Source organism: Crotalus tigris, unplaced genomic scaffold (assembly GCF_016545835.1).
Source record: "Crotalus tigris isolate CLP2741 ecotype Arizona unplaced genomic scaffold, ASM1654583v1 scf7180000024472.5447098, whole genome shotgun sequence".
NCBI lineage: Eukaryota > Metazoa > Chordata > Lepidosauria > Squamata > Viperidae > Crotalus > Crotalus tigris.
This window is the reverse complement of record NW_024100643.1, coordinates 675,322-699,795: the sequence shown is the minus strand read 5'-3', so window position 1 is coordinate 699,795 and position 24,474 is coordinate 675,322. Positions and strand designations below refer to the sequence as shown.

The 24,474-nt window shown below is 39.0% G+C and overlaps 1 protein-coding gene across 18 annotated transcripts in view; it reads right to left on the bottom strand.

The window, feature by feature from the left end:
• The window catches only part of SRCIN1 (SRC kinase signaling inhibitor 1), a 386,975-nt gene that overhangs the window by 181,369 nt on the left and 181,132 nt on the right, over positions 1–24,474 (bottom strand). The window contains exon 1 of one of the 18 annotated variants that reach the window (XM_039333065.1): positions 19,766–20,802. The exons of the other annotated variants lie outside the window; for them this stretch is intronic. The gene's annotated coding sequence lies outside the window, so the exon portion shown is untranslated. Of the gene's footprint in view, positions 1–19,765; positions 20,803–24,474 lie in introns of those variants that run through there. 18 annotated transcript variants of the gene reach the window in all.

Below are 24,474 nucleotides of genomic sequence, written 5' to 3'. Positions count from 1 at the left end.
TTTCAAAGATGCCGGGAAAGGATATTGGTCCATTTGGCTAATCTTGCCAAATTCTGATATTTATCATATTTTAACTGATATTGCACTTATATTTTTGTTCATCATCTTACAGATAATGATTCTTAAGAAAGTCTCAGTCTAGCCAAGGCAATATTTTAACTGATTCAGTAATAATTTTATTGTCCATTTCTGACATTTTCTTATCCAATTATATAAAACTAAAAAGAAAAGCAATCTTCAGAATCACTATTTTCTGATCTGTGTGTTAATCTAGAAAGTAATAGTTATATTGATTTACTTAAAAATGCATACTGAACAGAATCCTCCACAATCTCCATAGAGTCCGCCTATATAAAACAGGATTGCAACTTTTAGAAAGATAACTATTAAGTTTGTGATTGTTTGCTTTGATAACCTGAATAATAATTTATGAGTTGGTAGCTTTCAAACAAAACAGTTTCAGCAGTGTATGACCTGGTTTACATATAGCACTAAATAAACAGTTCCCAATTTTCTTTAATATGTACTTCCACCTTCTCCCTGAAAACTTTGGAAGGCCAAGGGTTTGGCAGTGTAGTGCCTGCAAATACTGTGACACTTGACTCCAAGTGATGCCTGCAGCTTCCCAAAATTTTTAAAATGCAATGATTTGAATCATACAAGATTGCCCAAACTCCCAAGATTTTAGGGTTTCTGCCTAAATCTTCTAAGAATTTGAATGAAAAGACCAAAATCTTATTTGATCACTCAAATTTGAAAATATTTAATAGCTTCCTCCCTCCCTCCCTCCCTCTCTCACTCTGTGTGTGTGTGTGTCTTCACCAAGAACCATTCTGTCACACCCTCTGTTAGACCACAGGTAGAAATAGTTTTATGGTTGTTTGTGTCCTGTGCGTCTTGCTACTGTAATTTGCAAAAAATGGTGGTAAATGAGTCATGCCAGTTATGGTTTATTTAATTAATTATAGTTAATAAAACCATGATTTAATGTAATGTTTGTGCAACAAATGTGTCTATGTATATGTCGTGCAACTAGCTATAAAAGGGAATCACAGCATTTGACCAAGCAGATTATTGTAACAATTATTATAGGTAGTCCTTGAGTTACAAATGTAATGGAGCCTGCCCATTCCATTCATAACTCAAGGATTCGTAGGAAGGAATCTCGTACCTTTCACCCATGCATTCGCTAATTTAATGTGTGGGTGAATGCATGGCTTGTTAAATGAACATAAGGTATCTCAGGGTGGGGAAGGCCATGGGAGGCCTAGTTATGGAACAGGCCATATTCAGACCACCCAAGGCCGCCACTGAAATACCTCATGCTCCCTCCCCTGAGGGCCCACAATTGCTCCCCCCATCCTGCCATGCCGGGTCACTTACCTCGTGAAGATCTGTCACCTCTCCAGCCTCTCAGTTTCTTTCTGTGCTCCCAGCAAGAACAGAGGGAGGCCTCTGAGGCCAGAAGGACTTCTGGGAGCACATGGCTACCTCCCCAGCCTCTATTCTAGGTCTCAGAGGCTTGGATGAGGCCTCTGAGGCCCCAAATGGACCTCTGGAAGCCACTGCCACCCACTGCCTCCTGTCCGGGCTTCGGAAGCCTGGAGGAGGCCTCCGAGGACCAGAAAGGGCCTCCAGAGGCCCGCTGAAGCATCCCCCACATTATTTCTGGGCAGCAGCAGCATGGGAAACCCTCTAATGCCCGGATCAGGCCTCTGGAGCCCTGCCGAAGCATCCCCAGTTGTCCTTTCCAGATGGCAGCAGCAAGAAAAGGCCTCTGATGCCCAGTTTGGGCCTTTGGAGCCCTGCTGAAGCATCCTCCAGTATAATATCTTGGCATTGGAGACCTTTTCCGGGCTGCTGCTAGAACGGAATGGAATGGACACTGGGAACACTTTAACGGGCCTCCGGAGGCCTGTTCTGGACCTTGGAGGTTCCTCCAGGCCTTAGAGGCCCAAGATGGAGGCTGTGGGTGGCAACCATGTGCTTTCAGAGGTTAGTTCTGGGCCTCAAAGGGCTCTCCAAGTCTCCGAGGCCCAGAAGCTGGGGAAGGCTTTTGTGTGCCCTGGAGTCTGTTTCTCCCCTAACTTCCATTCTATTCTCTGTTGCAGAGAAAAGAGGCCTAAACTACCATGGGATCATGTGAGATCAATAACCTGAGATCTCGTGCCACTGATCTCGCATGATTTTGCATTATTTTAGGCCCCCATTCTCTGCGAATGCACTGAAGGAAGCACCGAAACAGCCAAGAAAGCAAAGGATTTCTCGATCTTCACAAGGTGAGTATCCATACATCTAGTGCCAGGGAGACCCAGGAGAGGGAGGGAAGGAATAGCCAGGGTGAACAACTGCCATCATAAGGGTGAATGACTGCCATGGTGTGGCAACATTTGTAATTTTGGGACTTTTTGTAAATACTAGGGGGCGCTTATCATGTAACTTCGAACATTCGGTAAGAGAATGCCCATAACTCAGAGATTATCTGTATTCAATATATTATTTGTCAGTGATTTTACATTCTTTGCAAGTGTTTGAATGTCATGAAATCCACAAGATCCTATTTCTAGCTTGTTGATTTCATCTCCTAAGAATAGCACTAGCTCAGTGTCAAAATATCTATTTGCAAAAATATACACTTTCAAAATATCCACTTGCTCTAATAGAGAACTTCAGCTCAAGGTGCAATAAGCACTAGTAAAAGTAAGGTTCACAAATTGGCAAAGTAAAAAATAATCCTTTTACCTCTACAGTGTGGATATATGGCGGTAGAAGGAAGGTTCAAGCAACCTCCTCAATTTAACAAGACAGTAAAAATATTGGAGATCTGCTAGACTGCAATGAAGAATAAGAAAAGTTGCCATTATAATAAAAGCATCTTCATGCTAAGTGTTCTTTTTTTTGAAATTTTATGTGTAAAAATTGCAGAGGACACAGTGAGGCATATCATTCTACTTCATAACAAGATTAAACACAGCTGAGAAATTTTGCCTATGATTTAACCAGTATTCTAAATCTATCTGCACATTGCAAATAGCAGATTGTAGTATGGCACATTATTTGTTTGTTTGCTTGTTTGTTTGAGGTGACAGGCTCAGTGTTACTAGGCTTGCAACATTCCCATCTTTCTGCTCTTCCAAAAATTTCTGTTTTCTGGGTTTTTTTTAAAGCTATATTTTCAACATAGCTGTCTTTATCTCCTTTCACAACTCTATTTCTCTATATCCATGGTGGCGAACCTATGGCATGCATGCCACAGGCAGCACGCAGAGCCGTCCCTGTGGGCATGCACACCATTGCCGCAGACAGAGGGACGCAGGGCTGGGCTCCTCCCCTTCCCCACTCCACACATGTGGAGTCTGGGAACAGCTGTGAGAGCTGGGCAGGGTGAGGGAACCTATAAAAGGAGCAGTTTTGGTGGGAGAGTGAGTGAGCAGTGACCAGTGGTGGGTTTCAAATCATTTAACAATCGGTTCTCTGCCTCGCCTTCCCTCCATCTTGGTTGGGCTGGGCTGCTTGGAGGGTTGGCTGGGGAGGGTACAGGAGGGTGGGGGAGGAGGGAGGGCTGGGATGCCTCCACAGAGGAAAGTCACCCCCCACCGGCCGAGACTCTCATCCACACTGCATAGTAGGATTGCATAGAAGGGGCACCAAGCAGAGGGCTGAGCGGGCGGCTGGCAGGGGGGAATCAGAGCTGCCATCTCCCTTCTGCAGTGCGGTGGCTCTGACAGGGATGGCAGCTGCTGCTCCTCCTGCTGCTCCGAGCCCCTTGACCAGCCAACCACACAGAGAAGCAGGAGATGGTGGTGGTGATCCCTGCATTGCTAAGCCCAGCCGGCAGCAGATCTGGAAGCAAAGCTATGCTGCCCATCCTCATGCTGGTGGAGGCAGCAGTGGGGGAAGGTGAGCTGTGGCGCACTCCCACCCATCACTGCTGCCACCCCACATCGTCCTGCATGAACATCCTGGAGGTGCATGCTGGTGGGGAGCAGCAACAAAGGGTGGGTGCATGCCAGATTCCGCCTTCCCCCGCCACCGCTGCCCCTACCAGTGCGAGGATGGGTGGCACAGCTTTGCTTCCAGTTCTGCTGCTGACCAGGCTTGGTGATGCAGGAATCACCACTGCAGCCTCCTGCTTCCCTGTGTGGTTGGACGGTCAAGGGGCTCAGAGCAGCAAAAGGAGAAGCAGCTGCTGCCCCCATCAGAGCCACTATGTAGACAGGGCCGGCACTAGGTGAGGGCCACCCCGAAGCCATCTCCGCCCATGTCGATGGGGCTGCTGTTGACGGACACTGTCATCCCCCATGCGCTCACGGCCCTCTGTGTGTGGAGGTCAATGGTGTCAGGCAGCAGCTGCTCCAGCCCCTGCCTCGCCTTGCCATGCCCTGCGGCAATTGGCACACCCACCCTGCCTCGCCTCGCCTCACCCTGCAGGATGAGCTTCCAGCCCACTGCCCCTCCTGCCAGAGATCCCTGGATCTCCCCCAACCTTGCCCGGCTACCACAGGCATCCCCCCCCACAAGCATCATCAAGATGGCCCCACCCACCCAGTTGGCCACGTCCACCCAGCACCTGGAGATAAATAAATGGGTTTTGGGTTGCAGTTTGGGCACTAAGTCTCTAAAAGGTTCACCATCACTGCATTATACTATGACTTGGCTTGTCAGTTTTAATGGAAGTGATCTTGATGGTTCCTTGATTAGGTTGTTGTTTACTGTCTGAATTGGTGGTTCCTTGATTCAGGTTATTATTTGCTTCTTGATTGTTGGTCTACTGCTAAACTTGATTTTAATCTCTATCCATATGGGTGTTGATTGCTGGTGAGGAGGTATTTTGGTCAGAGAACACCAAGGATCCCACAGTTCAACTCTGAGCTAAAAATACTTGCTTCTAACAATATTAAAATATGTTCCATCAGTTCCCCCAAAGGCATAGTTCCCGTACAGCATCATCTGGAGAGGGATCAATCTGAGATCTTTCAATGAAGTCAAAGAACTTGGGTCTAAGGAGAGCAAGGTTTAGGCATAAACTGAACAAGTTTAGGGCCTCACAATCTGCAGAGGTCTCTCAAAATTTTAGATTGTTTTCATTTGTTATAGTTATAATTGCATTCATGAAAGTAAATTAAATTCTTCTATAGGGCTTACATGAACCTCAGTATTAAAATACGCTTCTGCATGCAGCAATACCTTCTGTTCAAAGAGGACATTTCCTCTTTTTGGGTTTGTTACGCATCTTATTTGCCATTCTTGCCAAATTTAGTTGTCAAACAGCCTTATTCTCTGTTGCACTTGTCAAATAGGGCTTCTAGAACATCCCTTAGCTTAGGGCCTCACTACATCTAAATCCAGTTGTGGTTCCACGCTATCATCTCTCTTCCCCCATATAACCATTCATCACTTTAAAGAAGATACAAAATTATGTCATATACAATATACTCCCACATACATTTTACTGCCTACATGTCTGTCTAACTATCTTCCTACTGACAAACTTAACCAATTCACTGAAAATGATCTTCTCATACAGAGAATCAGGTATAGAATTGGCTAAAATCTTGTCAGTTTTACTTCATAGTTCTAGTTATGAGTTAATGATTTTACTTTATAATAATCTGCCTTGCCTAAAGTCATCTAGAAATTGACAGCTGAAAAATTTGAAAATTTCTCCAGTCCTTGCCCAACCCTTATTTACAATTCTACTTTAATTCTGTGTTTCACAAAATAATCTCTTAATATGTGAAAAAAATAATAATGAAGAAAGTAAAGTTATGAGGTGGACAAAAATCACTGACAAAGATGAAACTCTTTGCTACATCATTGCATGATATTATACTGTATTTCATTTCTTTCCTGATTAATAAACTTCTGCTATGTCTTTTCATTAAGTGGATGCAAAATGAAAAACAAATTCAAAAGGATGAAGAGAAATGGGAGACTTTTTTTCATTCTGTCCTGCAAATAACTAAATATTTAGCATGAAAGAAGGCACTCACTGTTATCAGTGGAAATTTTCCTCCCGCAGTTAAATCATAGTGGGGGAGTGTGATTTTTAGTAGAGATGTGACATGGGGGAAGGAGAAGATTCCCCATTAGCCTTGAACACTATGCTCACACATCTCAGGAGTTGCTATTTTTGGAGAAATCTGATGTCATTTGATGCATTCATCCCTATAACATCAGGTCTATTTTGTGCCCAGGTTTTACACTCCAACAATAAACTTTTTCAGGTGTAACAGTGAAATGTCCCTCCAGGTTTAATTCAGACATTTAGGAACTCTTAATTTAGAAATGTTCATTAAAAACATAAAAAGAAAAATGCTGAGAGGGGTAAAGTAAGCCTTGGAACTGAGATGTACAAATAGTTACAAAAGACAAACAACATGAAGAAGCAGAAACATACATTTACTGATCTATCTATTTTGTTTAATCTCAATTATATCCCATTTTCTTTAGGAACTCAAGACAATAGGCATGAAAATTTTCCCTTATTTTACTCCAATAAGTAAGTAAGCAAGTAAGTAAGTAAGCAAGCAAGCAAGTAAGTAAGTAAGTAAGTAAGTAAGTAAGTAAGTAAGTGGGACTGAGAGACAGGAATTGCCCTATAGTCAGTTCCATAGTCTAATGGGATTCCATGGTCCTTTGGGACACTTCTATATCACACTGGTGGAGAAGTGGTTAGAATGCAGTATTGCAGACTATTTCTGCTGACTGCCAGCTGCCAACAGTTTGGCAGTTCGATTTTTACCCGCTCAAGATTGACTCAGCCTTCCATCTTTCCAAGGTTGGTAAAATAAGGATCTAGATTGTTGGGGGCAATTTGCTGATTGTAAACTGCTTAGAGAGGGCTGTAAAGCACTGTGAAGTGGTATATAAGTCTAAGTGCTATTGCTATTCTTAAAATGAGATCAAAAGAAGGGTGAGCCAAGAATGCTTTCCACATGATCAAGTATAGTCTTTCTTAACCTGGTATTCTCCAGATACGCTGGATTTCAAGTCTAAGCATTTCCTAAATACTTAGCTTTTTTCTGTGGAATCCAAAATAGCTAGAAAGCATTAAATTAGAGAAAGATAGTCTACAACATACATAATAATAAGTGCAGATAAAGTAGGATTGTTCTCTCTTCTGTGTCTTCTTACCTCTATGTGGAATAAAGCTATTAAGCACCCTAACGCACTCCACAGAAGTAGGGGAAAGACCCGAGGCAAAGAAAACTATTCTTGGGCAGTGAAGTTCAGATCAAGAGGAGAGAAATTCTGAATTTTCTGGTATTGGATTCCCATTAGTCCTACTTGATTTTTTCCCCCCTCTGGATCCTTCTTAAGGGCCAACTAAGGTCAGGTTGAAGAAAAGAGCATCTTAGTTGGAGAATTTGTTATGGAAATCCTTCTCGACAAAAGCTCATCTGTTGCTTCCCTGGATATATTCCGTAAATAGTCTTTCCTAGCATACACTTTTATGCTTTCAGAAGGGTAGCTATGTCAGTTTGTTGCAACAGAAACAACAGAGGGTCTTTTGGGCCCTAAAATTCTCAACAGATTTATTATGGCATGTTTGTCAGCTAGAAAGGCTTAGTCAACAAAAGCTCATGCTACTAAATGGTTAAGATGCTGCAACATGTTTTTGTTGTTTTTTGGTGCGCATCTGTTACTGAATTTTAATACTTTTGATTTTTGTTTAATTGCTTCTATTTTGTTTAGCAGTTTTATTGATAATTATTTTATTGCATTTTTGGTTGTCTTACTTATTTTGTGAACTTGACAATGTATTGAAAGATGGTATGAATATACTCAACAATACCCCTGCCTGAGCAGGGGGTTGGACTAGATGACCTCCAAGGTCCCTTCCAACTTTACTACTACTATTACTACTACTACTACTACTACTACTACTACTATTATTATTATTATTATTACTCTTCTACATGCCTCAAACACCTATTTTTAAAAGTCCCTTGCACAAAATTATTTTACCAAAACAAGTTACATGTTATATTTTAACAGGCCTCTATAACTGTATCACTTAAAAATCATAGAAGAATTACATCTTTTCTCCCTTAATGGATTTTTGTAAGGTAAAGGAAAAAAAAATGGAAAAAGTAGTTGGAAAATACTAGAAGCCTGCTAGAGGGATGACAGTTAAAAGTGGCATTACAATTATATGAAGAAAGCTAGGTAGTTTCCCAAGGAAACGGTCATCTCAAAGTTTCTGTAGTTTTCTGAATTTTCTCTGTGGAAGAGTAATAAAATAATCCCAAGTCTCCTCTGGACTCTAAACTACTACATCTCAAAGAAAGCTTATAGCAAAAAAGCTTTCTGTCTTTGATATTCAACCACCCCTACACCCCCACCCACCTTCGTGCCATATTTTATGAATGCCTTTGAATCCCCATCATGTTTATTGAGAGCCAGTTTGGTCGAGTGGCTAAGTATCAGGCTAGAAACTGGCAAACCATGCATTCTGGTTCCACCTTAGCCATGAAAGCCAGAGCGGTCCAGTCACTCTCTCTTGGCCTTATATGGTTGTTGTGGGGGAAATAGGTGGAGAATGGTGTATTAGATATGTTTGCTGCCTTGGGTTATTTGTAAAAATAATAAAGGCAGGATACAAACAAACAAATAAACAAAAATATTGTCCTTGTTCCTATATCTCTATTCTATCCGAAAGGTGGGTGTCTTAGAATCTCTACCCCATTCTGAAATGGCTCTCATGCATTAAAGCTCAAATTACATGATTGCTATGATTGTTTTTAAAAGAGGAGGATAACCACCCTTCAACCTGACTAGGCGGCTCTGAGATTTACCACAGGAGCAAAACAAATTGGACATTTGCTTGTAGATAGAATCCTGAGAATATTTTACAAACATTATTTTATGATTTTTTATTTTACAAATATTTTACAAACAATAATGAATTTGCCATATCTAGTTTTCAGAGACAAAAATCTGTTTACCAATTGTTATTTGAGAATAAAGGTAAAGATATAGGTTTCCCCTGTCTAATCAGGAAGGGATTCAGAGTTATCCAAAGATATTTCCGCTATCATGTGGCCCAAGATAACTATATGCTGAGGCATATGGAACACTGTTATTTTCCCACCAAAGTGGGAACTATTTATCTACTCACATTTGTATACTTTCAAACTGCCCCGTGGAAAGGAACTGGGGCAAATAATGGGGCCTCGTCCCATCACACGGCATTTGGGCCTTGAACCTGGGCTTTCTGCTTTCCAACTGAGGAGCTTAGTTTTTTAACCATTGAGCCATTGCACCCCATTTATTTGAGAAATTCTCAGTTGTTCAATTTCCTTTCCCCTTTACCTTTTCTGTAAATATCAAAATGACAGCCATTTCTTTTTGCATTTTGCATTTACTTTTGCTGGATTATAGATGCTTTTCCTTTTCAGATTTCAGAAATGGAGGTAAAATGAATTAAAGCATTCATAAAAAGGCCTTGAGATTAAAATCACAGTTGAGACAGAGAGGAAGAATTGCTCTTGACTTGGTTCATTCCCTGTAGCTGAAGTGATTGTGCTGTTACCATTTGTTAAAAAATTTTCTCACAAGATAAGCAGTTTTGTCAAGAATTATCTCTGGAAATACCAGTCAGCCCAGCCGAGTCTAAAACCACCATCCAGATCCTCACAAGACAACAAATTAGAAACAGTAGCAAAGCTGGTATCCTACATTGGACTGTTGGATGGATAAAAAAACAGCTTCAGAAAACAAAGCATCACTTGGAATGCCAACAGCACCTAAGTTACAGAAGATGCAAGATTCAAATTCCAGAGCTGAAATAGGTTACAAGAAAAGTAAATTTTTCAAGATTGGCAAATTCCATTGGCTATGGGAAAAGGAAGAGGGCTTTAGAGCAGACCTGGCCATTTTATGGCTCCCAGGTCTCGTCCGCCTCTGGCTGTCCCTGCCCATCCAATGTGAGGTCAATTGGAAATTAGAAATCAAATGTAAAACGACCGCATCACTTTTACTTTGAAGGCAACTGCTACTTCTTTTTCAATTTACATATGCGCGTGTGTGCCTACACGCCTTCGCAACTCTATTGGTTTAGCCCTCCACAACAGTCCCAGTTTCCCATGTGGCCACTTGGGAAAGTTAATGACCTACCTCTGCTTTAGAGGATCACTATTTTAATGATTGCTAGGAAGCAACTGATGATGTGCATATGGACACAGGGGAAAGAGGAGAAAGTGGAATTGCAAATATATGCTCAGTATGTCTTTCAATAGACCACCTCTGCTCAATTATTCTAGCCAATCCATTAAGCCACATGGGAGAGTTTAACCCTTCCTAGCCTGGCATAAAATCATATACATACTGCTATATACTCAGTTAGAAAGCTTTTTTTCCTTAACCTTAATTTACAATATAGGCAAAAATTATGACATTAGTCAAAGGGGGGGGGGAAGAATTAACTTTCTATGCCCCCCCCATTTTTCTGACATTACTCAGCTGATTAGCAGGCAATTCCTAGCAGTAGGAAAAGCATGGCTGCAACCACACCCCTGTGTCAGCAGGAGACACTGCAGGTTTCCTAAAATTAGATTGCTGCTTGAATACAACCTGCCTGCATTGGGATGCACTTTCTTGAATTAAAGATAAAAGCAAGGACACATTTATTGAAAACTGAAGAATGATAGGAATTGTATATAAAAGCACATATACAAAAGGTATAGTTGAGAAATACACAGTCCCCAAAGCCTATCAGAGAACACATATATGAAAACTAGGAAATGAGTATAAATTATTCTACTGTATAATAAAATATTTTTGTGCCATTTTCCATGGTATTCAATATATATAATGTATGGTTGTCCTGCACAATAGTTGCTTAAATTCACATTTCTTTAATATCTATGCAAACTACAAGCAGTTCTTGACTTACAACCACAATTGATACTGTAATTTCCATTGTAAGTTGATGCAATTGTAAAGCAAGTCATCACATAACTGGACTCAATTTTATGACTGTTTTTACAGCATTTATTAAGTGAATCACCATGGTTGCTAAGTGAATCATACAATCATTAAGCAAATCCAGCATCCTGAATTGATTTTGGTTGTCAGCAGCCAACTGGAAAGTTACATATTGTGATTATCTGACCATAAGACTCTACAACTATAATAAATGTGATCTAGTTGCATAGTGTCTGGATTGCAATCACTTGACTACAGGAGTGGTACAAGAATCATAACTTTGAGGATGGATTGTAAATCCCTTTTTCCAAGGCCACTGTAACTTCAAAGTGTTATTAAACAAAGAATTATAAGTTGAGAACTACCACACTTGTCATGTTTCACATCTAGCTGCATCCATCAAGGATTGCACATCAAAAATTTTCTACATGGAATTCATGAGCTCTATCTGTCCCTCCCATTTTAATTGATTCATTTATCTAGTGAGTCTGATGACATTTGAAAATATTTTTTCTAAATAAGTCTTATACAGTTATAGACAACAGTATACTTGATGTTTCCTGGCATAAAAATAGGACTGTTTTGAGTTGGAGATAACATATAATGATATAGTGATATAATACTAAATACTAAAAGTACAAATGATGGGGTAAATGTGCTTTATAATCAGAGCTAACTGTCTAAAGGAAACGTGCCAAATTAATGAACAACTCTTCATGCAAATAAAAGTATCTCATATGCAAAACACACTTGACCTTTTATGGATTGACAAACAACAAATCTAAGTGTGTCACTGAGTAATGTGTGATATTAACTTCCCTATCAAAGATAAATCAGGAAAGACTTCATTGAAGAAGTGATTGAGGAAAGTTGAAGACCCAACAAATAATAAAAAATGGGACTGTTTTCTGCATAAGAAATGGCTTGGATTGGGATAAATATCAGATGGCAAATAAAATCTGGCAACAGATGAGCTTGAATCATTTGGAACAATAAAAATGTACTGTATATCCAAGACTTATTAGCCTTCTAGAGTTGTAATTCCTTCCTTTTTGTATTTTGTAAAAATTGCTTTAGAATCCTACAAGAATTTCAGTGCCCCGCTTTGTTTTCATATGCAATAAAAGAAAATTCACAACCTTAATAGATGATTTCTCTTGGGAAGAAACTGTGCTCACACAGAGAAACAACATGCAAAAAAGAAAGGAAATTCGGGGAACTTGCAGATCACACACTGAATGGGGGGGGGAATGAAACACTTCTAGTGAAGAAACAGTCAGACTTCCCAAAATTTATAAAGCATTAAGAATGATAGCTATAGAACGGATATAAGAATTTCCAGACAGTTGTTTATGAATGGAACAGATTGTCTTGGGAAATGATGGGCTCTTCTTTGATAAGATTTTTTAAACTAAAATAAGAACGCTTTGCTAAGGGATCAAGCCATATGAGTTTTGAAGAAGGATTAGCACATGCCTTGCTGTGCATTCAGGTTTAACAGATGGCATTTGGGGGCTAAACTAGACAGTCTTATGTTACTGTTAGTATAAACTAGCAGCAAGCAGAAAGTAGATCCAGGCCTAATAGTAAACCTCTAGATGATTTGCAATAGATTAGCACCATTTTTGACTTCTAGCCAATTAATAAGAACATTATTCTTTTTTTTTAAGTTAAGCTATTGAGATGAAGACAGTATAAGAGAAAATCAGGATATTTATATGCAAGAACTATTTGCTCTGTTCTGCTATTGGAAATATATTCCCTTGTTAAATATTTGCAGAGGCATCTTGTTCCTTAGGTTAAGGTTTATCTCTATCTGCCCTACCCCCTTTAAAAAACAAACACCCTATAGCCTGAATTCTGTCCACACCATTGTAAACAACACTAAGTTACCAGCAAATATGGCCCAAAGGCTGACTTTATAAAAGGCAGCTCCTGGGGATCTATAAAATAATTTCTTACCCTCTTGCCTAGGGCAGGACTAGAATTCACAGTTTCCTGATTTCTAGCCTGACGCCTTAACCACTATATTAGACAGGTTCTCTTCCAAATGAGTTTATTAGTAAACTAATATAATATGTTTTGCATTTAAAGTGGAAACCAGAAGTAATCAAATTCCCTGCAGTCAAAAAAATATGATACTAAGGATTATACTGCTTATAATGTTCTACCGGGTTTTTGAAGGATACCTAGCTGAACACTTTCAGTGATAAAATGCTGAATATAATGGATGCTTCACCTGATCCTACAATATTATCTCTGGACAAGAGTGGGGAAGAGATGATGAATTTTGAAATTAAAGAAAGAAAGTGGAATTAGAAAGGAAGGAATAATGGTTATATTAATAGCATTAACATTGCTAGCTAAATGCCCATCATTATGAGAGACAAGATAATGTCAGGGAAAGCAATAACGTTCCTTAATAAAATTCTTTACTTTTACTCTTTATGTAAATGACCATTTAGCAATAACCACTAATGCATGAAAAAACAGATTAGCGCCTCCTCAAATGGAAAGGCCAGATAAATCTATTTTTCATTTATGTAAATTTTTGTGCTTCATAATTAGGCATCGTTTTTTTCATTAAAAAAGACAAAATCCAAAATTTAAACTGTAACAACCTTTCCTACAAGACATGCTTTGTATGCAATTTGTAGCATTTTTTTTCCTGGAGCTATGCATTATGAAGAATAACAGCACATATTAGCCCCAAAGAATCCTCTCAAGTAACTCAGGAATACTATGGTATAAGGCTGCTCTCTGCCTTAAGCCATAGTTGAGAATGAAGTCAAAGCCCCATCTGTACAGCCCTGTCCTGAATTCTATTTCTAAGTGACATGAAGGTGATGCAGCTTGAAGGACTTACTTTTTTATAGGTATCTGTCTACCTAATAGGGCTAAATGTCACAAAAACGACATGGTTCTTGCCCCAAGGAAGTTACAAACTAAATATGGATGGTGAGGGAGATGCATAGCTAGCAGTATAGAAAGGGGGGAGGCGTGTTTGATGCAGGTACACAATAGCAGACAAAAGATGCTGATGATACAGATGTATTTGGGCAGTAGAGCAGAAAGGCACATTTTGAGAGAAAAGACAGTTGATGAAGGGGCAGAGACTGGAAGCTTTAGAACTGCCAGAACTAGCAAAGGCGTTGGTATCTCTGATAAATGATTGCCACTTCTGCTGATGCTTTAAAGCAATTTTGTCCACAATCAGGCCTCATTTGCATAATGAAAAACATCTGCACTATTTTTTTCTGCTCCGCTGCCAAAAATAGTTTTTGTGACTGCAGGATTTGCATATGGTTTACCACCCTCTTCCTTGCTCCCCCAAAATGTAAATTAACCCTTCCTTGAAGATGCCTTCCACAAGTGCTGTTTAGAATTCTTTACATATAACTAGTTAAGAACAATGATTAGTGGCTCTAAAGAAAATGGCAGACTGCTCTCCTCCCTCACCCCTAATACATTGGTAGCCAGCTTAAAGAGGATTGTATAAGTATTACAATGTGCAATGCTTTGGGATACTTATGGTTCCTGTCTAAAAACTTCCAGTGGAACCAATGATATTCCAGCGGTCTTGATATTCACAAGGACAAAAACATATATTTAGATCTACTTTTAAAGAGATGCTTTTTTTAAAAAAGTGAATCTGCATATTTTAGTATTATCTGTTTCAGGAAATACACCTTTGCATCCTTAATTGTACATTATTCTAATAATTATAAAACTAGTTTTACCACATTAGCACAAGGTAGAAGACAAAAGATCTGTTCCATTAAGTTTATTGTCTGTTCTGAAAGCCAAAAGGATAGACATGAACAATGGTTCTGTCCCAAAATGCAGAGTTTAATGGTGAGAAATGTAGAGGTCTATACTTAGATGGAGAAAACAGGTGCATAAATATAGGATAGGTGGTACCTGACTTGGCAATACTACTTATGAAAGTGTCTTGATAGACCACAAATTAAACATCAGCCACCACTGCACTGTAGCTATAAAAGAGCTGATGCAATTTTGCTGAATCAACAAAGGCCAGACCACACTAGAATACCGCATCTAGTTCTGGTTGCCACAATACAAAGACACTGAGAAATTGGAAGGAGCACAAAGTGATGAAAGGTCAGAAGGTCTTGGAGGTTAAATCTTATAAAGGAAGTTTAAATGAACTACTTAGCCTAAGAAAAGAAGGGGACAATCTTCAAGGAAAGGCTAACAAAATTCAAGAGGTGTAGGTCCACAGGGGGAGCTCCAAGAGGAAATAAAGAGGACTTTCCTCGTTGTGGAAGCTATTAACCAATAACTCCATCACTGGAAGTTTTCATGCAAAAGGTGAACAACTATTTTTATCTGAGACAGCATGAGAATTTGTGGCCTCAGGAGGGAATTGGTCTAGAGTTGTTTCGAAGCCTAGAATTCTATGGTAAGACTTTCTCAGTCATGCCAATTGAGGGTCATACTGAAACAAAATCCCTTCAGTTGGTTCTCGTCCTTTTCAATAGGATTGTAGCAGGCAGGAACAACTCCAATAAAATTTATTTGCCTCTCCTAGTGATACTGAAATCTCCCCTTACCCTTCTCTTCAGCATAGTTGATGTGATGGTTTTCACTGGCACAATCATAGGAGAGAAAAAATGTTACTCCTTTCACTATGTTCTGTAATTTTCTCTTCTATCTATAATTTCTTTAAATTTCAAACATAAAAACGTGTGGCTGGTAGACATTAATTAAACATGTTAGAACTGAGTCTCTGCATTATTTGAGTCTAACCCTTACAGCTACCGCAATATGGTTGAAAGTTTGTAAGAATAGCCTCCTGAAATCTTGCAAGAACTCGAGTAAGCAATTTTTCCATTAGTTGGGGCAGAATTTTATTGTTTAATAATATTCCTTTCCCATATAGCTAAGAAAGCAGAATGAAATTACAAGTATTACAGAATGAAAAGCATTAAATAAGAACCCAGCGACATTTGTTCTGTTTGAGTAATTCATACAGATAATAGAATTCAGATTCCTATTTGTGATTTATACTGATAAGTTGCTTTCTTTTTGCAAGAGAGAAATGAAATTAATGGGCTGCAAACAGTTTTATATTTTGAAGCATAGAATGGTACAAATATACTGTTCAGAATGGCTTTGAAAGATTTAGAAAATATTTATTGCACATGTAAAAATAATTTTTAAAATGTGCAGCTCTGTTCCACACTGTCCCACTTCCATGGTATATAATTTAGAGTCATTATTCTACCCACCGAACCAGCTACTGATTGCTGAGCATTAAACTGGCTTATATGAATGTCAGGAAGCACAAGATGGCTGGAGCTACAGCATCACAGTGCATTGAAACAGGGAAAGGGTATCCCTAGAGCCAGACATTTCTTCTCTGTCAAGGTCAGCAATAGTTTTAGTGCAGCATTTCAGGATATTGTACTGATTCATCTCACAATACAACTGATTAAAAGTGCAAGCCTAAATATTTCTACTTTAACATTACACCAAGTTCAGTACAACTTACTCAAGTGGTTTAAAGGACTGCAAGATTACTCTATTAGAAATTAAGAATGGAGTGGGGGGGGAATATAGTTACAATATTTTGCCTTTAGGAATCTCTTTAGGCACACATGTTGCATTGCTCCTATGTTCAGTGCTTTTTCTCTCTCCCTTTTACTTCAATCCATATGCAGTTCCCTTTTCTCCAATTATACGCTTCAGTAGTGGAACATGCCAGAGCTCCTGACTGCTAAAGAGAACTAGTTTTAAAAGGCCATTTGTGCAAACCACACAACAGGATGCTGCTTCTTGTAGCCTTTTTTTTTTCCTAAAAGAAAAAAAACCCTTCATTCCCACAAGCCTCTTCTATTATTTTTTAAATAGTAATCTCATTAATAAAAGATTACAATTTACAGAAATATACTACTGATGCAAACTAAAAAAATAAAAATAGAAATAGAAAAGTTAATAGGAGAAAAAGATTTTTTAAAAAAGAAAAAATAAGAATATAGTAAAGAAAAAGAAAAGAAATATATAAAGCCTATTTTCTGTCTCAGTTCTAAAGAACTGACTCATCATCTGATACTGCTCTCTCTGAAATTTTTTGGAAGGGCAATCTTGCAGAGAAGAGATGCTTTCTGCTGAGCCCAGGTCCAGTGAGAAGTAGCCATGCAATGAAGCTTTCTCCATGAAACTCAGCAGCAAGGACTTCATCAGAAGAGGGGTGGAGATGAATGGAGAATCTTCAAGGTTGGAGAGAGGGTATAGCAGTTTAGAAACCCCGCATGACAGTAATCATGACTGCATAGCAATATTAAAATCTAAAAGTGTTTGGGGAAAAGTCCCCCAATTTCTACCCATATTGTTCCAGGTCTAATTCCATGGAAATTTCTGCATTTTGCTTTTAAATGTTGGTGAACTTAAGTGCTGAGGGTCAAATTTGGGGTCAGTTTCAATCCTCAATGCAGGTTTGACTGCATTTTGGACTGCTACTGAAAAGGTCCTGGAGGTCTATGAGCTTGGTTTTTTTCTTGCAGATGTTCCATTATCTAAACTAGGAAGCATTATCAGTGCCAATTCTAAGACTAGCACTGATGATGTTACCTAGTCTGGATAATGAAACATCTGCAAGAAAATAACCAAGCTCAAATAACCAAGCTCATTTCAACCCTGAGCAACAAATATTTTCCTTTATTGGATTGCTATCGGTATTAAAAGTGATGTGGGAAGTACTGTTTTTATTAACTGCCTGGACAAGTCCATGAAGTTTTCTTAGCAAAGCTTTTGGAAGTAGTTTGTCATTGCCTCCTTCCTATGACTGAGAGAGAAAGTGACTGGCCCAAGGTCACCCAGTTGGCTTTATGTCTAAGGTGGGACTAGAACTCATGAACCTGGTTTCCAGCCTTCCAATTTTTAGCCTGATTCCTTATTCCTTCATTGTTCTAGCTTAACTTCTAAACTATGACACTGTACTTCAAAATCTTTGGTAATGCCCCAGTCATCTGTACATTAAGATAAATGAACAGATAAACTATCTGGTTACATTATATAGCTTACTGAAAATACACAAAAACATGAATTTTGAAATGGTGAGTGTATATTTGAATACACACATTTGTTCTATAGAGACTATCTGAAACATTTATACATCATCAGAAAAGAGCAGTTCCTCATTAGATAAGTATAAATATCTCTGACACAGTTAAAATTAGTAGCGAGAACTGATTGATGGGGCACAATATGCAAGGGTTTCCAGAGGATTATTTCCTTGTTAATTATTGAGGAGAAAGATAGCACTGATACTTGGGTTTCTCCCTCAAGCATGAAAATATTCCTGGATCAAAAAAATGCTTGTAATACATGTTAATACTATAAACTGATGATGGCAAAAGCATGCTCAATTTGTGGGCAAAAGCTAAATTTGGGGTGCATTATTTTATTTGCTGCTTTAGCAAAATTTCAAAACCACAGTAAAACTCTGTAATTTGCTTGAATTTAGTTCCTGCACTTTACCGTTTCACTTGGATTCTACCACTGCCAACTTCTCCTCCCCCATCCTTTCCACCTGCCAGAAGCTGTCCAGTTTCTGTCCTGCTCTGTGAACAATAGCAAATTGCCTGAAACTCTGCCCAGTCTATAGAACATCCTCAATGCCACCCCCCACCACCTCCCAGCTTTTCTCTCAGTAGCTAATGGCTGAGGTTCTGTTTGCAATGCCAGAAGCAATTTGAGCACAAAAAATGGCAAGTCTCTCTCTCTCTCTCTCTCTCTCTCTCTCTCTCTCTCTCTCTCTCTCTCTCTCTCTCTCTCTCTCTCTCTCTCTTTTCCCACCCCGAACCATAGGGGAAAAAAGAGGGGAAAGGAAATTGATCCAACCCTAAAGTCAGTTTCTCTCTGATTATGGTGGGCTTGACCTCTTTAATACCAGGCATTTATCTCAGAAAGAAATACTGAATGTTACATTTTTAAAAGCTTAAATAAACAGGAGCACCTCATTCATTGTTTCACATGCATGGATCTGCATCCTCCATATCCCAGATATAATGTCAAACATTCTAAAACATTTGCCACACAGCAACTCTTGTTCAACCAACTGTCATTGTGGAGTATACTGTATGTATGAAGGAAGACAGGGATCCTCTTCCTACGCTGGGGTAATAGCAGCACTGCTGTTAGGATGAAATAAAAAATCAGTGTCGTCTGCTAAGATTTTGGTTGGTGGGAATGTCCTTCAGCCATGTGACTGGCTGAACTAGGAGTTTAGAGAAGGAAAGTTCTTTAGAGTTCAATGAAGCCATGACATGACTTCATTATTTTTTATTATTTTAAACTACATTGTTTTATAATTAAATATGTTATGTTTTTTCCTTTGGCAACCTCTAGTTTTATAATCTGATGTGGTTGACCATTTAGTACTCTCTGTGTGGTATTTTATTACTATATTTTTTTTATTCCTAATTTAATCAGAATTCTTTAGTAGATTTCTATCTGAATGCTATATGCTGGTTATAAACTGTACATTACTATGATCAGTGGCCATAATGAAGAAGTTCTGCTCCTGTCTGTCCCACCAGGTTTTGCCCAAGCAGCCAATTTGAACCAGGATAAGGGTAGAGAAATCAATTGCCTAGCAATTAATTATCTCTCACAGAAAGATCAAGAGGTCTAGAGCAAAACAGGTTTGTCTAGTGCAACTAGGGACAAAAATAGCAATGAAGAATGAACGAGTTAATCAAATGGATGTAGTGAATGGGGAGAGAAGAATAAAAATGAATACAGAAGCAGAAAGGCCTCTCCCCATTCCCAAACAAGCTGACTAATGAAAAGATTTCCTTTCTCTTACCCTCTGGATAATTCAGGAGGAGCTCCAAGCAAGCTGGAACAGCGTCACTCCAAGAGTTTTCAAGATCTTTTCTTGGATGTGCAGAGACTCCTTAGGTCACAACCAGGAGCAAAGCCAAACCAATGCCAAGACAAAATTCTTCCAGAAACAGAGATGCATCAAAGGACTTCACTGAAGCAAGTGTTGCATTCAGGTCCATATAGTCTGATTTATCCATTCATTTTCCTGCTATCTGCAATGGAGGTTTTGTTCCTTAGGTGGAAGACACACCTGAGGATGTCACTGGGCTAAAGCTCCTTTCTCACATACAGAAAGATAGCTGCATTAGAAAATGTGATCCTGCAGCAAAGGCAGTTCAGGTTGGTAAAGCTTCTCTCTCTTTTCAAAATGAGAGCAGGAAACCTTGCTAGGTCCGTACTGCTGCCAGTACCTCACTAGCTGCTGACACCACAATGGGGAGGGGTCCCAGGCTGGACATGATGGCAGGCTTGCTCAAATCACACCCACCTTGTTGGGCGCTCACTCGAAGATTATCAGAAAAGAGGATCGCTCAAATACAGTTTATTACTGCAGTTCCATAAATCTTCATGAGGCAAGGCAAAGCGAGACAGGCAGCTGGGCCATGAAAAGGAGGGAACAGCACTCAGCAGAGCATGAAAAATAATCAGAGTGATCATCTAGAAATGGACCAGAGGGGGGAAAAAAAAGAAGCAGCAAGAGGCAGAGAGAAAGAGAAAGAAACCTGCTGCAGGACATGAAATTGCATTGGGGGGGGGGGAGTGATGCAGGAGGGAATGAAAGAAAACAAATGAAAAAGCCGTCAGAGTGATGAGAATCTTCAAGGTCCAGCCATTAAGGGGGAAAAGGAAAAGAGAGGCATGCTTCTGCTCCCAAGTCCTGCTGCAGCTGCCAAGACGTGAGTCTTTCCACTCTGCATACGCAGCGCCTGAGGAAGATGCAAGCCATTCGCTGGCTCACTAGAGTTTTCCCATACAAAGATAACCCTTTCCATTCCTCACTACTGTACTGGAGAATTCATGGCCTCCCTCCCCTGACCTTCCATCTCTGGCTCCATATGCTTTGTCTCTAAAGTCAGCCTCGTACAAGGCTATAACTTTAAACCAGGATTTAGTCCCGCAGATTTGTTCAAGGTCTCAGAGACTTCAGACTCAGGATATTTTTTCTTGAAGCAATTAAGAGCTTTAAATATATGTCTTCTGATGAAAAGCCCAAAGAATCCAAGGCAACGGGATATGGGTAATGGGCGTTTTAGTCATCACCATTAATTATTGAAAAAGTATATAATTTACAAGACACATGAGAGTGATGCCCCTTCATCTGAAGATAAATGTCTACTCAGGTTGGTGGGGCTAAGCATGCAGGACCTAAAATATCTGACAAAAGGTAGTGATCTCTGGGATAGATTAACAGATGAGCCAAGGAGGTTGCAGAGAGAATTCCTATCCAAGGATGGATTTCAAATATGTGGGCTCACATATATCATTAAAGCATAGTGTAACATGGTTTTTTAATGAAGTAAAATTTTCTGCCCGACCTTCAAGGTTGAATTTTATACAATGCATTTAAGCAATTCAGATTATTTTTTGCTTTAATGTACAGTGTAGCTCCTGAAAAAATATTAGGATTGCAATAGTGGCAAATATCTGTAGCTCGGGTATAGGAAGAGGGTGAAGGTTCATTCTCCGAGCTTGCAGGTTGATTTCCAGATATTTTGTTAACGGGCTAGGTAACATCTTCAGCAGAGTTTAGGGGATGTCAGTGTCAGTGTTCTGTTTATAAAGGCTTCAGATGTGGGTGTGTCAAATGAGGGTCTTGTGATGGGTACGGTATAAGTCATCAGTGAGAGAGGCTTGTGATAGGTCTTGTGATAGGGATGTTACATAAGATCAGGGCCATTGGGAAGTGAACTTCTGGTGGGAGGGGGGTGGGCCAGGTGTCAGTCATCAGCGAATATTACGATAAACATGTTCACGAATATGCTAGGTTACAGCTGCATAAAAAGTATTGGTTTTGTATTTACCCTCCTGATCTAGCAAAATTCACTTGAATTCTACAAACCTAGCTTGGCTGACAGTTGGAGATGATGTGGATATTTAGAATAGAATAGAGCTAGAAGGGACCTTGGAGGTTTTTTAGTCCGGCCCCCTGCTCAAGCAGGAGAACCTATAGCATTTCAGGCAAGTGACTGTCTAGTCTCTTCTTAAAAACCTCCCGTGATGGAGCGCCCACGATTTCTGAAGATAAGCTTTTCCACTGGTTAATTATCCTCACTGTTAGGAAGTTTCTTCTTAATTCCAGGTTGCTTCTCTCTTTGGTCAGTTTCCAACCATTATTTCTTATCCTGCCCTCTGGTGCTTTGAAGATTAGTTTGATGCCCTCTTTGTGGCAACTCCTCAAATACTGGAATACTGCTATCATGTCATCCCTGTTTCTTTTTTTCTTTAGACTAGCCAAACCCAAGTCTGCAGCTGTTCTTCATATGTTTTAGTCTCCAGGCCTTTCATCATCTTAGTTGCTCTTCTCTGAACTTTTTCCAAAGTCTCAACATATTTTTTGTAGTATATATAAAGTGGTACTAATACTTCGTGTGATCTCAGAGGTTATTTTACACACTGAGGTATTCCAGGTTGGAATATTGCAATCTAATCAAAGCAATGTGTCCAATATCTCAAAAAGTTAGTGCCAAATTTAATGGGCAATTCTACTGTCAATTGTTCAATTTTTGTTTTCTTTTTTCTTTTTTTATGCTTTGATTGGTTCACCACCAGATATCAGTGCACAAATTAAAATTTCACTCATTCAAATTGGAGAGGCATTGCATTTATAGGCAGGTAGGTTTTAATGAAAAACATCAGAAAGAACTGTATATTGTAGTAGTAATTTCAATATTATGCAACTTGTGTGCCCAATCACACTTAGCCAATAAAGAATATTCTATTCTGTTCTGTTCTGCTCTGTTCTATTCTACTCCTCCTCATTAATTAAACCAATGTTTTTGAAACTTTCTGGATTGAATGTTTTTCTGAAAGCTGATTAGAAGTTGTTCAGTGTAAGAGAAGACAGTCAAAAAGCCTGAAAGATAGCTTTGACATCATTAGCAAGGATTTCCCTGCAGTGCAGATACACAGAGAATGGGCAGAGTTCAATTTCTATGCTCGAGTTGCTGCTGTTAAATCTCATCTTCCAACAGCAGTAATCCCTGGTCAAATTAAGGAACTGTGTTCAAGAGCTGTCTTCCCCAATCTGGTTTCTTCTACATATTCTGGGCTACAGTTCTAGTTTACAGTTCTAATAATGGAGAATATTGGTAGCTCAGGGTAGAAATGAGGAGTCCTTGGTGCTCTCAGCACTTAGATGCTTTCTTGCAGACATTTCATTACCAAACGAAGTAACGTTTTTAGTGGACTGATGTAATGAAATGTTTGCCATAAAATAATCTATCTCAGAGAGCACCAAAGTTTATAATTCCTATAATATATCTGGTAATATGGCTATGCTGACCAGAAAATATGAGAGTTGTGGTGCACCCAATTGGAAGGTGCTATATTGAAGAAGAAACCTATCTCAGCAATAATGACAACCAATGAGCAGGAACCTTTTGTACAAGTCCATATTTTCCATCTCATTTATATCTTTTCTAGAATTCTCTTCAATATTCTATCTGTGATTTCAGCACACTGCTCATTAGAAAATTTGATGGAGAAAAAGTTAACTTCAGGACTCTAAAAAAATTATATTGAGCTGCCAAGGAAGACTGTAACAATACAACTACTTTATTTTACTCTGAATGCACCCAACAATAAATGAAATTAATTTTTAAAAAATGTAGAGAATTTTTGCAGCTATCCTGATAGGCCTAGCTACTTTGTGAAAGATTTGCCAGATCCAGAAAGTTTTCCAGCTTACTGAATTATTATATTGTAATTTGTTTGACCAATTTAATTATCATATATGTATGCCAGCTTCATCTGCTGGATTCAGGTTAATAAACAGCAAATAGATCAAATATATTGTTTGGTTGAACTTTTTGAGATTAACTGCTACTTCATTGTTTTAACTTTGTAGTTGCTGAGGTTCTTCTGATTTTTTTTACTTGATTTTTATGGAATGGGAAGTATGTTTTTTAATGTGTTCATATGTTTCGGTATATGCTTTTATGATTGCAAACTGCTTGGAGCCATTTGGAATTTGAAGGTATATAAAGGCTGTAATAAATCAATAAACAAATCCTCAACATAAACAGATTAATGATACAATAAAGCACTACTAAAGCACACTGTGGGCTAAGGGTTTTTTCAAAATAAAATGTCAGCAAAACAGGAAAGTCTTTAGCTTGGCATCAAAAAGCATATAATATAAGTGCCATACTTCTTTTAAAGAAGCATTTTATATGGACATCACCTCAAAAAAACCCCATTTTTTGTTTGTTGTTGTATAGCATTTTTCAGATAGGACAATAAACACTATATATATATATATATATATATATATATATATATATTATATATATATTATATATATATATATATAGAGAGAGAGAGAGAGAGAGAGAGAGAGAGAGATATGGCGGCCCATAATCTGGACTAAGCAACTAGCCAGCATTACTTCCCACATGCCAAAATTCAGATTTTTTTCAATCTGGTTTAGCTATAGCCAGGAACAACATCAGATAGGAGCAGCTTAATACT